We start from the raw sequence: 13,845 nt of genomic DNA, 5'->3' as shown, positions 1-13,845 counted from the left end.
ATGACAACGTTCAGCCCCAGCTCCAAACTTAGACTAGCGTGAGAGCAAGCCCTCGTTACGAGCCCTTCAATACGAGCGTTTTTTCATCCACGAATAACTTTTGGGACTTGAGTAACACTAGTTGAAGAGAGGTTTGCAGGGTGTCACGCGCGTGGGAATTTCTCATGGCGTGAAAAGACAAAAGAAAGTTAGCAGAAGGAAGCCGTCAAGAAGAATTTGAAGAATTTCTTCGCGACCAGGTGTCCAAAACACCACCATTCTACTGTGAAATTTACGGCTTACATATCAGCGGAAGAAATAAACTTTCTAAACAAAAAAGAGGCTATTTCACCAATTCGTTCAGCGGATTTCTTCTGTTCCTCAACAAATTGCAAATCGTCAACTCTATGGCGTTTAAATTGCCCTTTCTGAAAGGGAAGTGTAATTCAGACGGATCTTTGGATTGTCATGGTTTACCATTATTCGAGTGGAAGCAGTTGCGAGACAAAGAAGAGGCTATCGGTCGAGGATCCTATGGTTTGGTTTTTGGGATGGGATTAATGGGATTAAAAAGTGAACATATCGTTAGGTTTCAAGCTGTGTGCATGGAACCGTGTGCAATGATGCTTGAATATTTGTTTTTCGACTTCGCTCCCTTCTTCAAATTCTTCTTGACGGCTTCCTTCTGCTAACTTTCTTTTGTCTTTTCACGCCATGAGAAATTCCCACGCGCGTGACACCCTGCAAACCTCTCTTCAACTAGTGTTACTCAAGTCCCAAAAGTTATTCGTGGATGAAAAAACGCTCGTATTGAAGGGCTCGTAACGAGGGCTTGCTCTCACGCTAGTCTAAGTTTGGAGCTGGGGCTGAACGTTGTCATATTTTGAGAAGCCTGAAAACGTTCCTGTGATGTTCTCACATTTACAAGCATATGAGATATTATTGTTTCAATAAATCAATGCAGACGTGACCAGGAAACGTATCAAAGTTACAATTGTTTATTGTAATGTGGTATGTCGAGTTGGTTTTCACATGCTGTGCGACTTTTTATGCCGCGACTAAAACTCATGGCAAATTTTGCATAACAAAAGGTAACTAAACAGGTTTACAACGCGAAAACGCAGCTATCTTTCATGCATACTGGTTCATTATTATTTATACCACTCAGTAAAAGAAAAAAAATTAATAACACTTAATTTTAGTCACGCGCCTTATCGTCGTGGGGATAAATGAGCCAAGCGCTTGGTGTCTTTGTACAAAATTTGTGCAACATCCCCTGACATCCGTTCCATGTTTTAGGATTTGGGGTCATTTTCCGCCGTTCGATGTTTTAGGATCTGAGGTCATTTTTCGCCGTTCCGTGTTTTAGGATTTGGGGTCATTTTCCGCCGTTCCATGTTTTAGGATTTGGGGTCATTTTCCGCCGTTCCATGTTTTAGGATTTGGGGTCATTTTCCGCCGTTCCTTGTTTTAGGATTTGGGGTCATTTTCCGCCGTTCCGTGTTTTAGGATTTGGGGTCATTTTCCGCCATTCCGCCATTCCACCGTTCCGGCTTTTAGGGTCGCCCAGGAAGTGCCAATCTCAGGCTGTTCATCCAAATCCACGAAAACATAGTCATCGTCGCTCTCTGCCTCTCCACTTTCGGATTCTTCATCCTCGGATTCCACGTCATCTTCATCACTCGACAGTTCTTCTGTTATCACAGTCTCTTTATTCTGTCGGTAATAGTGACATCGAATGGCCTTCACTTTGTCAAGTTTCCGACCCACAGTCGTCAAACCATGCTTGTTGAGATACAGGTCTAGTTCTCTTACCTGCAACTTTTCAACTTTGCCACCCTCGATGAGGTTATCCCATTGAAAGTCCTTGTACGTTCGTTCGGCCTCTTGCCTTCTTCGCTCCTGAGCTGCTCTTGTTCTGATGTCCTTTCGGATCTCAATATCCTTCAAATTATTAACATATGCAATGACGTGCTTCTCTTCCACATTATATTTTGAGCAGAAGCTCTTCATGGTATCCTGATCGTTTCTGATACTGTCAGAATGTTCCTCGTACAGATCTTTAATACATTTTCTTGGAAGGTAATCATCTGGTGTCCTGCCCGTCGATTCCGTCTGATAGATATCCATGCAATCACCCGGGGTCCCGGCGCGACCTAAAATTCCTTTTTTTTTGGTCTGATCCCCCCCATTATGCTTGTCAATTACGGCTGATCCCCCCTAAAGGTCTTCAAAAAACCATGTGATCCCCCCCCTAAATACTCCGACCCCCCCAGGCGATAAATAATGACCGGTCCCTTATTTCGTAGCTTTCAAACTTACAGAGAGCGTTGATTTTTCAGAAGACCCGGTGATAGCTTCGCAAATTTGAGCTGTTGCTCGTAATAATTACGTATTAGTATGGTTGCTCCGGTGATTATAGAGATGCGCGCACTCGGATCGGTTGAGGATTGCGTCATATCCATCAAATATTTTTACTTACGCACGATTGGTCGAAACGCAGCATGTGACCGAATATCCCCTAGCCAAAACTGAGTGATATCCAAACATCATCCTAGTGATATTCCCCAATTTTCAAATCTTACATCCACTATGAAAAGTCTTCGTGTGAAATTTAATTAAAGACGAGAGAGGCAGCGTTTTGTGGTTATTACAGAAGAATTAAGGGAAATATATTTTTTTTCTCATGAAGTTTGTACCGGAGAAGATTCAAAAGAAAACATCCCACGCTGCATACAGTAAGCTGTTCGTAAGTATTTTTTCACGTGCGTTGCGAAATATTTGAAGCTTGTATATTATTCCTTGCGCTCTCGAAAAACCGTTCGCATCTTTGAACAGGTAGTATCTGCGGACAAATATCCGTACATATTTTCGCTCCAAATAGAGCTATTGTCATGTTGTTCATATAATAAGCTCGAGCGAGTTGATTATAGCAGGAGCGCTAAATTTCAAAATAGCTGCCTCGACGGGAAGGGCGTGGGAAAGGGAGAAGCGGAAATAGTACCATCTAGCTACTCCACTCTACTTGCTGACCCTGAAGGGTCGTCCTGACTGTGATCACCCAGAACAGGAAGGATCCCTTCCATTACCAATGACAGTTCCGCATAATGGGCAAAAATATCCACAAATTTTGAAGGCAAAATACAGGCAACCTGCACAAAATATTCAGAGGCTTAGGCGTTTTGTCTGAACAACAGAATAGCAGGGCGTAGTTGTGAGGTGGCGTGTAGCGTGTTGCGTGCGCGTTTGCTTCGTAGGACGGAAAACACTGGAAACCAGTTTAAGTAGCTCAACATGGCGGCGCCAAGTTTAAGATGTTTTGAGACTACTGCCTATTTAGGATGTCGTTGTACTACACATTTTGGTATGGAAAACTTAAGCTGGCTTTCGGTACCTATTTGCTCTTGTTCGGTGATATTTTTATGGAAAAAATTGCATCATAGTGGCTGGGAAACTTTAAAATGGAGACCACGTGTGACAAAAGATCAACTGTAAGAGGTAAATAGTAAACAAAATTACACCAGTAATGTTATATTGCTAACGAGTGAAGTGCTGCTGGAAGATATTTCAGCACAAAAAAAATACTTTAGTAATTGAGGGAGTGGGCAGGAGCTTGTGAACCTCTTAGCTGTATTTGTTGACAGTATTCAAAAGCCTCACGAGTTACCTCGTTGAAAGACTTAAGTGGTTGAACAAAATAGACAGGTGACTTAAATATTTCATTATTACAATTAAATGAAATGAATCATTTGTTGACCTGTTGATGAAGTGCAAGTAAAGAAATGATTGTCACAAGTGGGCTGCAATTTAGAAAAATAATGATGATGATGATAATAATAATAATAATAATAATAATAATAATAATAATAATAATAATTATACTTTATTTATTGAGGGTTACAGACCGACCAACTTGTGGTCTAAAAAGTCAAACAAATTGGATATAAACATTGTAAATAAACATGAATATAAGAGCCCCCTAGATAACGATATAGATCCCAAAGCATTAAGCCAAGTAGGTTGAACTTGAGACAACCAGTAGTAGTAGTAAACCATTTTATCCTCATCTCATATAAAGATCACTGATGTTACATGTAAGTGAAATGAAAATTGTTTGTCAAACTTCTTACCTGCCACCTCTAACTGAAACTGGCCCTGACATTTCTTGTCAAGAAGCTGGAAAGATTTCTTATTTACAATGAATGGACTTTGCTGAAAATATTGATCAACAACTACACAAATAACTTATTTCAAACTAAGAGTTAGCAGGTGATTCCCTTACTATGTTATTATCACATGGTTGGAACTTGTGGTCTATATTCCTCACATTCTCATAGGCTTAGTGCAAGGGCATAACTATCCACTTGATAAGCAAAAGTGAGGTGTTTTTGGGAAAATCTCAAACCTTGGCCTTGCCGTACTAACCTTGCTACAGCTCAAGCAATACAGCAAGGCCTCAGTTTAAGACAGGTTCTTAAGTCATTATTATATGGCTTACAAATGTTTCTGAAGGAATAGAATATTAATTCAAGTGGAAGTGATTGCTTTTACATCCAGTGTATTCTTACAGCCATGATATTTATTTCAGTGTAGTGATGTCACAACTTGATTAGAGCAATATTGAGTGATTCTCAAGGCAAAATATCAGTGCCTAAAGAAAAGACAGAATTCTGCCCTGAAATAGTTTAATGGGGTATGATGTCTTGTGATAGAAATACAAGCACTATGAAATGCACCATCCTCTTCCATGATAGATCTTCAAGGTTTTGGAGATTTATGAATGAGCTTTATGACCCAGTTAAAGATCTAAATTGAGTTGAAACAAGAATTGTTACTGCCAGCAAAACCACTTGGCTGTTTAAGTCAGCTGTTCTTGGAAGCTAACTTTTCTTGTTTGTATGTAGCAAGGGAATTTATTAACTAAAGGTAAACTGCTGCAAGACAGTACTTAACAACGGCAAAATTCAATTCTTCAGTTACAATGGAACCTTGATTCAACTAAGTGCCAAGGGACTGGGGAAATTGGCTTTTTATACAGAGGGTTTGTTATATAGAAAACCTTGATTTTACAAATTTTCAGAAAAACAACCAAAATGTTTGTTACACCAAGGGATGGTTAATCGATTTTTGATTTTTTTCATTTTTTGTGGTATGATGTCGCTCTACCCAGCATTTTGGGATCAGAACAATTACTGTAAATAACATGTGTGCTTTAATTTCTATATGAGCTAAAGTACACTTTACAGGTCTGTGCAAATTATAGCTACGGCACCTTGTTTTTAAAGCACTGAGGACAAATTTCAGTGGATGTCACTGGCAAACAGAGAAACAATGACATAGAACTGGAATTTCCTACCTCTTACACTTTTTACTACAAGAAGCCTTTAAAAATACAGAGGTTGAATTCAACTTATAGAACTAATTAGAGACAAAGATGATAAAGCTGATCTCTGGATGTGTCGATAATGTCAGTTTTGGCATTTAGAACGAGCTGTTAACTGTAAATCTGTCTTATTGTTACTGAATTGAAGGGTTTTGATTATTTTTGTCTGTTCCACATTTATCCTTTGTCACATGTTGACATTTGTTTGTTATATTATAAGTTTGGGCTTCTGGATTGTGTTCATTATAAAAAGGATTTTGTTATATTGAGGTTTGCAATATGGAGGTTCTTTCCTGTATATTTTACTGTAACTTCAAATGGGCTGAAGAGTGTTGTTCATTATACCAAGGACTTTGTCATATAGAGATTTGTTAAATTGAGGTTCCACTGTATTGGTGTGACTCCATAGAATCTGACAACTTATAAACTTTTTTTAATGTTGCGGTGAGGATGCGTGATAGATCTGCCAATGGTCTTTTTCACTTTGTGATGTTGAACTTTATGAAAAACTTGGCAGACCCTGAATATTTTTCAAATGTGCCCACTTATTTTGGCGGGTTGGTTTTTAGCATTTCACTTTACAAAAATTGCTAAAATTTTTAATGAAAAGGTTGTTGAATGTAATTTTTCAAAGAGGGAGTTGTTGTCTGGACCTCATCATCAAAAACCTGGTTATGTCTTAAGTGGTATCATCATTAAGCTTGATTTAACAAACATCAGTGAAATATTAACTAATGGTCAAGGTTACATGCTGGTAAATAAAAATATGTTACTTTCCCTTAGTTATTGAAGAAAAATTGATGTTTTTCTCATATCATATCCTCAACAAGGAAAAAAACAGAAAAAAAATAAAAACCTCCATTTATGTGCGTTTCACCCATTTAACAGAAAACCATTAGCATACGTTTTTCCATGAGAGGTCATACATGTGATCCCTGAATGAACTTTTGTGTTCATCCTAATTTGCATAATCTGAAATCAGCCTGTATTCATTACAGGAGTAATGCCTTGCTTTGATCTTGTTGTAAGCCAATCAAAGCACATTCTCATTAACACAAGCTTAAGCTGTATAATGTAGGGCATGTAATGTATACATATCTGTAGGCCTACAGATTTTTTTTCTGTATTTGTTGACCTTTAATAACCAGCTTAATCCATTTTTAAAGTTCTCTGCAAAAGTTTCTCAATGATGAATTCTATACTGATGATGGTTGCTAATTTTTATTCCATCTTGCCTTCAGTTTCCTGTATTAGCAAAAACATTCTACAAGTTGGGAGCTGTTCTGTAGGTGGCCTGTGGAAAAGCCGTAGTAGGTTGTCTGTGGACAAGCCTTGGTTCTTGACCTGTAAACAATCCCTGGTGTGTGTGCTGTGGACAAGCTCTGATATGTGGCCTGTGGACAAACCATAGATATGGCATCTAATCAAACCTATTAGAATTTCCTTTTGAGCTGGCCTAGGTGTACCTTCAGCCTTGCTGTTTGGCTTGTGGTTAAGGCTTAACAAATAGTCTGTGGACAAGCCCAGCTATATGGGCTGTGCAAGAGCCTTGGAATGTAGTCTGAAGACAAGACTACACATGTGACCTTCAGACAAGCCCAGTGGTATGTGGCCTCTTAGGGGAAACTCTGGTTTGTGGCCTCTGGACAAGTGTTGCTTCATCATCCGTGCACAAGTTCTGGTTTATACCCTATTGACAGGCCTTGGTACATGGTCTGTAGACTAGCCCTGATAGGTGGTTTGTGGACAAGGCATGGAAGGTGGTCTGTGAGCAAGCCTTGGTATGTGGCGTGTGGACAAGCGTACATATATGGCCTGTTGACAAGCAAGGATAGGTTCCCTCTGGACAATGGGGGTTGGTGGCCCAAGGAGAAGCCTTGGTATATGACTTATGGAAAACTTAGGTATGTACCTTTGGACAAGTGTTGAGTCATCATCTGTGGATAAGCCCTAGTAAGTGGCCTATTGCCAAGCCCTGGTATGTAGTCTGGGGACAAGCCTTGATCATCACTAAACTGCAACAGGTAAAATTTAAATGTTCATGCCAGGTAAACCAAACCTTTTAGATTAGATGTAACTTCCCATAGGAAGGGCCAATTAGAGCTGTGAACTAATCTTTGTGGTTTCTCTCATTGCTAGTAATTTAAAAAGAAAAACAGCATTTTGGTCACTGAGAACAAAGGAATTTATCATTGTGACACCAGTTACCTTTGGTGAAGATCACACAAACATATTTGGGAATGTACATGTGGGTTTGTGAGATCTGTCTTAGAGGCCTGTTGAATGCTTCAAAAACTTGTGATGAAAGCAAACAGTGGAGAAGATCTAAAATGAGAAAAAGAGAAAAATTTGGTGAACAAATGGTCTAAGGAGGGGAGCAGAATACATGTGTTTCAAGGATTGTTTATGATATCTTTTCATATATTCTCACAATTTCCAAAGTAATTAGACACTTCAAATAAATTGTCCAGTCTCATATTTAAAAGTAATGGGACATTTGCAAATCCTGTCTGCAATATTCATAACTTTCTTTGGCAATAAAACATTATCCATGATGTCACTTGAAGTAAAGTCATTGTGCCATTGTCATTGAGTTGTTCTGTTCAATGATTCAGTTTTGTAATATTTGATATATTATTTGTGTATAAGTTTTAAAAATCATAGTACCTTTAAAAGAGTTCTAAATTCTTTCAGCTTTGCCCCATCTGTTGCACTGGGCATGGTAAAGATAAAATTGATGATGAAAATGATGCAATTATTTTTATAGCACAAATCCATATGAATAAAGCATGATCTAACACAGTACAAAGGTTTAAAATGTGGCTATTATGTCAAATGAAGTAAAATGCATACAATATTGTAAATTTGCAGACAATTTCCCTCAAAAGATGCAATTTGATAGATTTCTTAAACCCAATTTATTGAGTGTCATTACTGTTTGTTTTAACTCGTCACCTACTGACAATCATGCTTTCAGACATCAGTGGTAAGGTTCTTTAGGGAAAAACTGCTTTGAGTTACTGAGAGGTTCACATTAAGCAAGGGTATATGTTTTTTGGGAGTGAAATGCTCCAGGGAACTGACTTGGATTAGCATCTCATCTAGGAATAGTGGTTATTAACTCTTGGTCACTTCATGCCAAGGAAACTGCAATTAAATCCATATTGGATTGGACATAGTGGCTTGTGTGAAGACTACCTTTTAAAGATTAACATGACAATAGAAACTGCTTTTGCTATTCAAATTAATTAATTTAATTATTAAATTCTATAACTTTTTGTAACAGATCAACCATCGAAAAGCATCTCCAGTTGACTGCACAAGCCTTCTATTGGAGTTGAACATTTTAGTGATCATCAACACAGTCTCATCTTGAAATGCTACAATGGTTTACAAAGACGAATGCAAGATGATTTATCATTCCCAGCAATGGCACTTTAGCTTATTTAATTGGCCCAGCCTAGGAGGCCTTTGAATGTGAGGTACAGCTGGCCTGGGGTTTTCCTCCTAGGGGCAAGTGGACGTACGGGGAGGTTTTTTCACCCAGCTGTTGTTCCACAACCTCCATTCATTTAGTCTTATATACATATAGCTCTCTGCCTTTTTTTCTCTATTTTTTGTTTAAATGTGTGTGTGCCACAGCTGTTCAAACAAGTGCCTTTTTTTCCCAAAACAATGCAATTAATTAGAACTAGAAAATTTCAAGTCTGGGTCTTAGGTTTTTTTATTCTTATATTTTGGGATTCTTGCATTTCTAAGGTTTTTTCTTATCTTAGGTTTTTGGGTCCCAGATGTTTTGGATCCAAGGGTTTTTCTCAGATATTAGGTTTTCTGGGATCCTAGGGTTGTGGGCTTAGGTTTTTTTGAGTCTGAGATTTTGGGGTCTCAGGTGTTTTGGATGTTAATTTTTGGGGGTAGGTCTTCTGGTTTTCAAGGCCAAGATCTTTTTGGTTTTTCAGGTATTTTTTTGGGTCCAATAATTTTTCTAGGTCCTAGGTTTTTGGGGTTCTTAAAGGCTCCTAAAGTTTTTGATTTTTTGAATCTATGGTTTATAATTCTCCAGCTCTTTGGCTTTAGTTTTTTTTTTTCTGGCCGTTTAGTTTAATTATTAGATTTTTTGGCTTTATGTTTAGGTTTTTGCTGCTTATTGTGGGTCTTTAACATCATAATTTGATTTTAAAGACTGAAGGTCAGCAACTTTTAGCACTTGTTTGTACAAACAGCAAAATCTGTAAGATTAACTTTAAGCATTCCTTTGAGCAGTTTATTGCTAGATTCAGCTTGCAATGGAGCAGTCTTCAATCAAATTATGTATCAATATTTGAAAGGATTTCACAAACCATTGCCATAGATTGTGTCAAATTTTAGGTCCTTCATCATTAAGCATCATTCATCCACTGTTTTCAGTTGCACAACCTTGGGTATTGAACACCTGATCAAGCTAGAGAAAGGGCAAGTAAAATGTATAGTAAAGTAATTGGTTTAAACTTTACTCACCCGGACGATCACACTACACGAACTACTAAAATGTATAGTGCAAGACATTAAGGGGTGATAATTTGGAATGTGAAGATTTCCTCTCCAAGAAGAGTAATTACCACAAAGTCAAAACTAAGTTCTTTTCAAACCTAGAATCTTCAAGTAGAATGAGAACCAGCTTGTAGCATCAAAATTTCTGGGATAGAGTGGGTAACTGATTTGACCTTTAATTGGATAATGGTAGCCACACATCAATCATAGACCTTAGGCTTTTGGAATGGCTGGCTATTAGTGAAGGGAAAAAGGAACAGGAGGTAATTGTTTCTGTGACTGTTTCTGTTATTGCAGGTATTGAGCTTGTGGTTTGTATAGTTTTGGGTCTCACAGTCTGACATATGCCTTTTTTAAAGATAACATTATCAGGCTTCTGGGTTTAAGGTTTCTGGGATTCCCAGCCCTAGGTACCAATAACTGGGTCTCAGGTTTAACAGTCTTAGCTATATTTAACAGTCTTAGCTATATTTAACAGTCTTAGCTATATTTAACAGTCTTAGCTATATTTTTGTTAGGCCAAGTAGTCTACAAGTTTTTCCTTTTTTTTTAACGTACATTTCCAGATCTCATATTTAAGGTTAGCATGATATTGATTGTAGATCATCAGTGAGCTCATTACCACTGTTTACTCTTAATGATTAGACAAATATCTTCGTTAAACTATGGTAAGCTTGTCATCTAGGTACTTTAGTTGCTCCTAACTAAAGTTTTTGAGCAGTTAGTTTTTATGTAGTATTACCAAACTTATTCTGCAATATTTAGCTTCCATAAAGGTACTTGTGCTCTAAAACTTGAAAATCCTGGGCTACATTTGATTCATTAGGCATGAAACTTTGGGCAGTTTGCATGTCATCTAGGCTCTCAAATAGGTTTTTAATGTTTTTTGCTAGAAAGATTTTCCATCACTTGTAGGTTTTTCTCTAATTTCAGTGGTCTGACAAGAGGCTAGATGGGGGAAAACTAGGTGCCATGACTTTGCACAACTGATAAGTAACTTTTAATTGTTAACATAATTACTTTTCACGTTTGAGCATATCTACAGTGGTAATGAGCTTGTATATCTAGTTAAGTGATAAGGATGTTGTTTAATTGCAGATTGCTAGTGGCACACACACAAAGAACAGAGAAGAAAAAAAATTCAAAATCTAGCCAATCACATCCCTGCTGGGTTGTGGAAGCTCTGCCTGCTCTGAAAAGGTGTGTTTCTGATGGCTTCTGAATTATTCTGACTGAGAAATCCTGGGATGCTTTGTCTGATCCTGAAATTCAAGCAGGGGACAGTTGGACACTTGGATGAGTTGGCTATTTGCACTCAAGTTGGGAGGACAGTGTGGAGGAAGGTGAGAGTTTACTCTTTATGTCTTAAGGGTTTCACCCAATTTGTCACAGAACCACAACCAAACCATCAATTCAGAAAAAGTTTGGCTCTAGATGGTTCTCTTTTGCAGTCAATGCATCTTGAAATGTTCCATAACAAAGGATCATTAAAACAGGGGTGCTAAATTGTAGGACTCAAGGAAGGTGCATCTCAGTGAGCACAAGGTTTGGTGACAATTTCACTGATTTTCATTGGTCTGGGTAAGACTGGATGCTTATGATGACATCAAATTGAGCTAATAGTTACTGGGGTCTCTCTGATGGGTTGATCCTGTGTCTGGTCTCTCTTTCTAAGTTGTTTGTTAATTATAACTTAAACAAAATATTAATAGAATCAATTATTAGTAAACAAATGTTTGTGACAGATGCTTTTGCTATTTATTTTCACATTTAAAACAGAAAAATACAATAATTTTAGGATCAGCTCTATTTTTTCCTATGTAAATAGCAATAATTATGACATGAATTATAAAAACTAGGCCAAGCCATGAATGGGCAAAATAAGTTCCGTTCACCTTTTGATAATTAGCATACTTAGCTTTAAAGAAATATTTTTGTTATCTAAGGATTTTCCTCATCCCTTGGTAAATAAAACTTTAAATTATTTTAAATTCAGAGATAACAGACCCAATTATACACAGAATTACTACTATTGTATTATACAGGATCAACATAGTTATTTAATTTACAAAAATTATAAACATACACATGTAATAAACATAGGGGCTATGCATGATTTTGTAAAATTTATTCACTTTTTGATCTCAGTAGCTTTTTCACGAGCAGATAGAGTGCTTCTTCTTTGGGATTTTCCTTATTCATCAAAAAATAAAACTTGTAAATCTTCTCTGTCAGAATTAAATAACCCAGAAGTTGTGAAATAACTACAAATTAACTAGGATATCTCATTTAATAGGAAAGTTGATTGCATAGATATTACTTTAAAAAAGCTTGTGTGTTGGACTTAGGTTTAAGGAATCAGCTTTAGGCTTTGGTATTGTTATTGTTATGCAATGATCTAGTCACAAACAACCCTGTGGCTGGATCACCCTTAGAAATAATTAGCATAAATATAAAAACACAGTTTAGCTGAAGATTAAAATAACCAAACTAATTAGGTTTTAATGCAGGTGAAAATTGCATAGATAAGTTGAAATTGCAAATCTATTAGGGCCAGAGCTGAAATCCTTTTCACTTTTGCTGGAAATGAAGGGAAAAGTGCTTGCTTTTATTCATTTCAATATCATTTCTTTAGCTCATACCTTACTTCAAGACTTGTTCAGCCAAGTTTGTCAATTGTCCATTTCAGAGCAAGAGCTTCCTCTGAAGAATTTTTCTTTTGTTTTTGCTTAAGTTATTCCTTTGCTTGCACGCACATTCAATTAATATTTAAAAAGAACAATTCCTCATGGAAGTCTTGTGATTTGGAATGATCAGTAAACAAACTAAGCCGATCATAAATAATTAAATAATCCTTATGCATCATTTCTTTTTTCTTTTCAAAGTAAACTAAATCTTTCTCAAAGTTTATGGAACACAATTTAAAGTGGTATTACAAACATAGATTACTTTAATTTAGATAAGAGAATCTTGGTATTGGTATCTTCCCTGATGAGAGACCTATAGTGACTTGTGCTCTTTGGTGTTGTTGTGATGTGTCTGGTTAGTTCAGACTAGTGAACTTGGCATCTTTCCTTGCTTTCACCAGTGATGTACTGAAATTGAGCTCCGCAGGCTAGCACCTAGCTTTTTTTGTCCAGTTTGGGAACATTTCTAAGTCAAATAGGGTTTTCCTCAATGGCAAACTTAATTTTTTTTTTTGTAAGGCGCCTAAGCAAATAATTTTAACAAGCTTCTGATACATTGACTTGCAAATCAGCAACTTCAATCAAATTCCATTTGGCATTTCACTTATTTCATTTTTTTCCACTCATTAATATGCCAACTTTCTTGGCTGTGGTACTGTGACAAATTAGGACTGAGACACTGGAGGCATGGGGAGCAAACTCTCATTTTCCTGTACCCTGTCACCCCTACTTGGGAGCAAGTGGTCAACTTTACCAGGTGTTCAACTGTCCCTTACTTGCAGATAGGGATCAGACACAACAGAACAGGATTTTAAAGTTGGAATAATAAATGAAGACTAAGGAAACAACACTGAGTGAGAGCAGCAGAGTGAAAGCAACCAGATAGCAGGGACAAGATTGGCTAGATTATTTTTTTTTAATTATTATTTCTGTACAATAGTGGACAACAGGGCAAAATTTTCTTTATTTCAATAAAATACTATACTGTTTCACTTAGCAATTTAACTGTTGGAATGATTTAAGTAAACAACTCCCAATAAAGCCAAGTTCAGTTCAAGTCTTGACAAAACTTTGTGGTACATGAAAAATATGGTGCAAATAAACTTTTTAGCCAAAAATTGTACAAACATTTGTTGTTACAAAATCCGGCAAGGATTACTTTACTTCTTCCCCAATTTCAAAACAATCTATGAAATTTTTTCCTGGAATTTGTTTTGAAAGTGCCTTTTAATTTTCAGTATATTTACAGGGCATATCACTTAAACA

The 13,845-nt window shown here is 37.0% G+C and overlaps 1 long non-coding RNA gene across 1 annotated transcript; it reads left to right on the top strand.

The window, feature by feature from the left end:
• Nucleotides 1–3,256: 3,256 nt before the first annotated feature.
• On the top strand, nt 3,257–13,574 carry LOC149036140 (uncharacterized). Its single transcript, XR_016181462.1, has 4 exons — nt 3,257–3,477; nt 6,604–7,386; nt 8,649–11,235; nt 13,249–13,574. It is a non-coding gene; the product is annotated as an uncharacterized LOC149036140 (long non-coding RNA).
• Nucleotides 13,575–13,845: the final 271 nt, after the last annotated feature.

Source organism: Pocillopora damicornis, chromosome 12 (assembly GCF_964200805.1).
Source record: "Pocillopora damicornis chromosome 12, jaPocDami1.2, whole genome shotgun sequence".
In the NCBI taxonomy this organism is placed as follows: domain Eukaryota; kingdom Metazoa; phylum Cnidaria; class Anthozoa; order Scleractinia; family Pocilloporidae; genus Pocillopora; species Pocillopora damicornis.
Note: the sequence above shows the minus strand (reverse complement) of the source record. Positions and strands in the feature narration are given on the sequence as shown.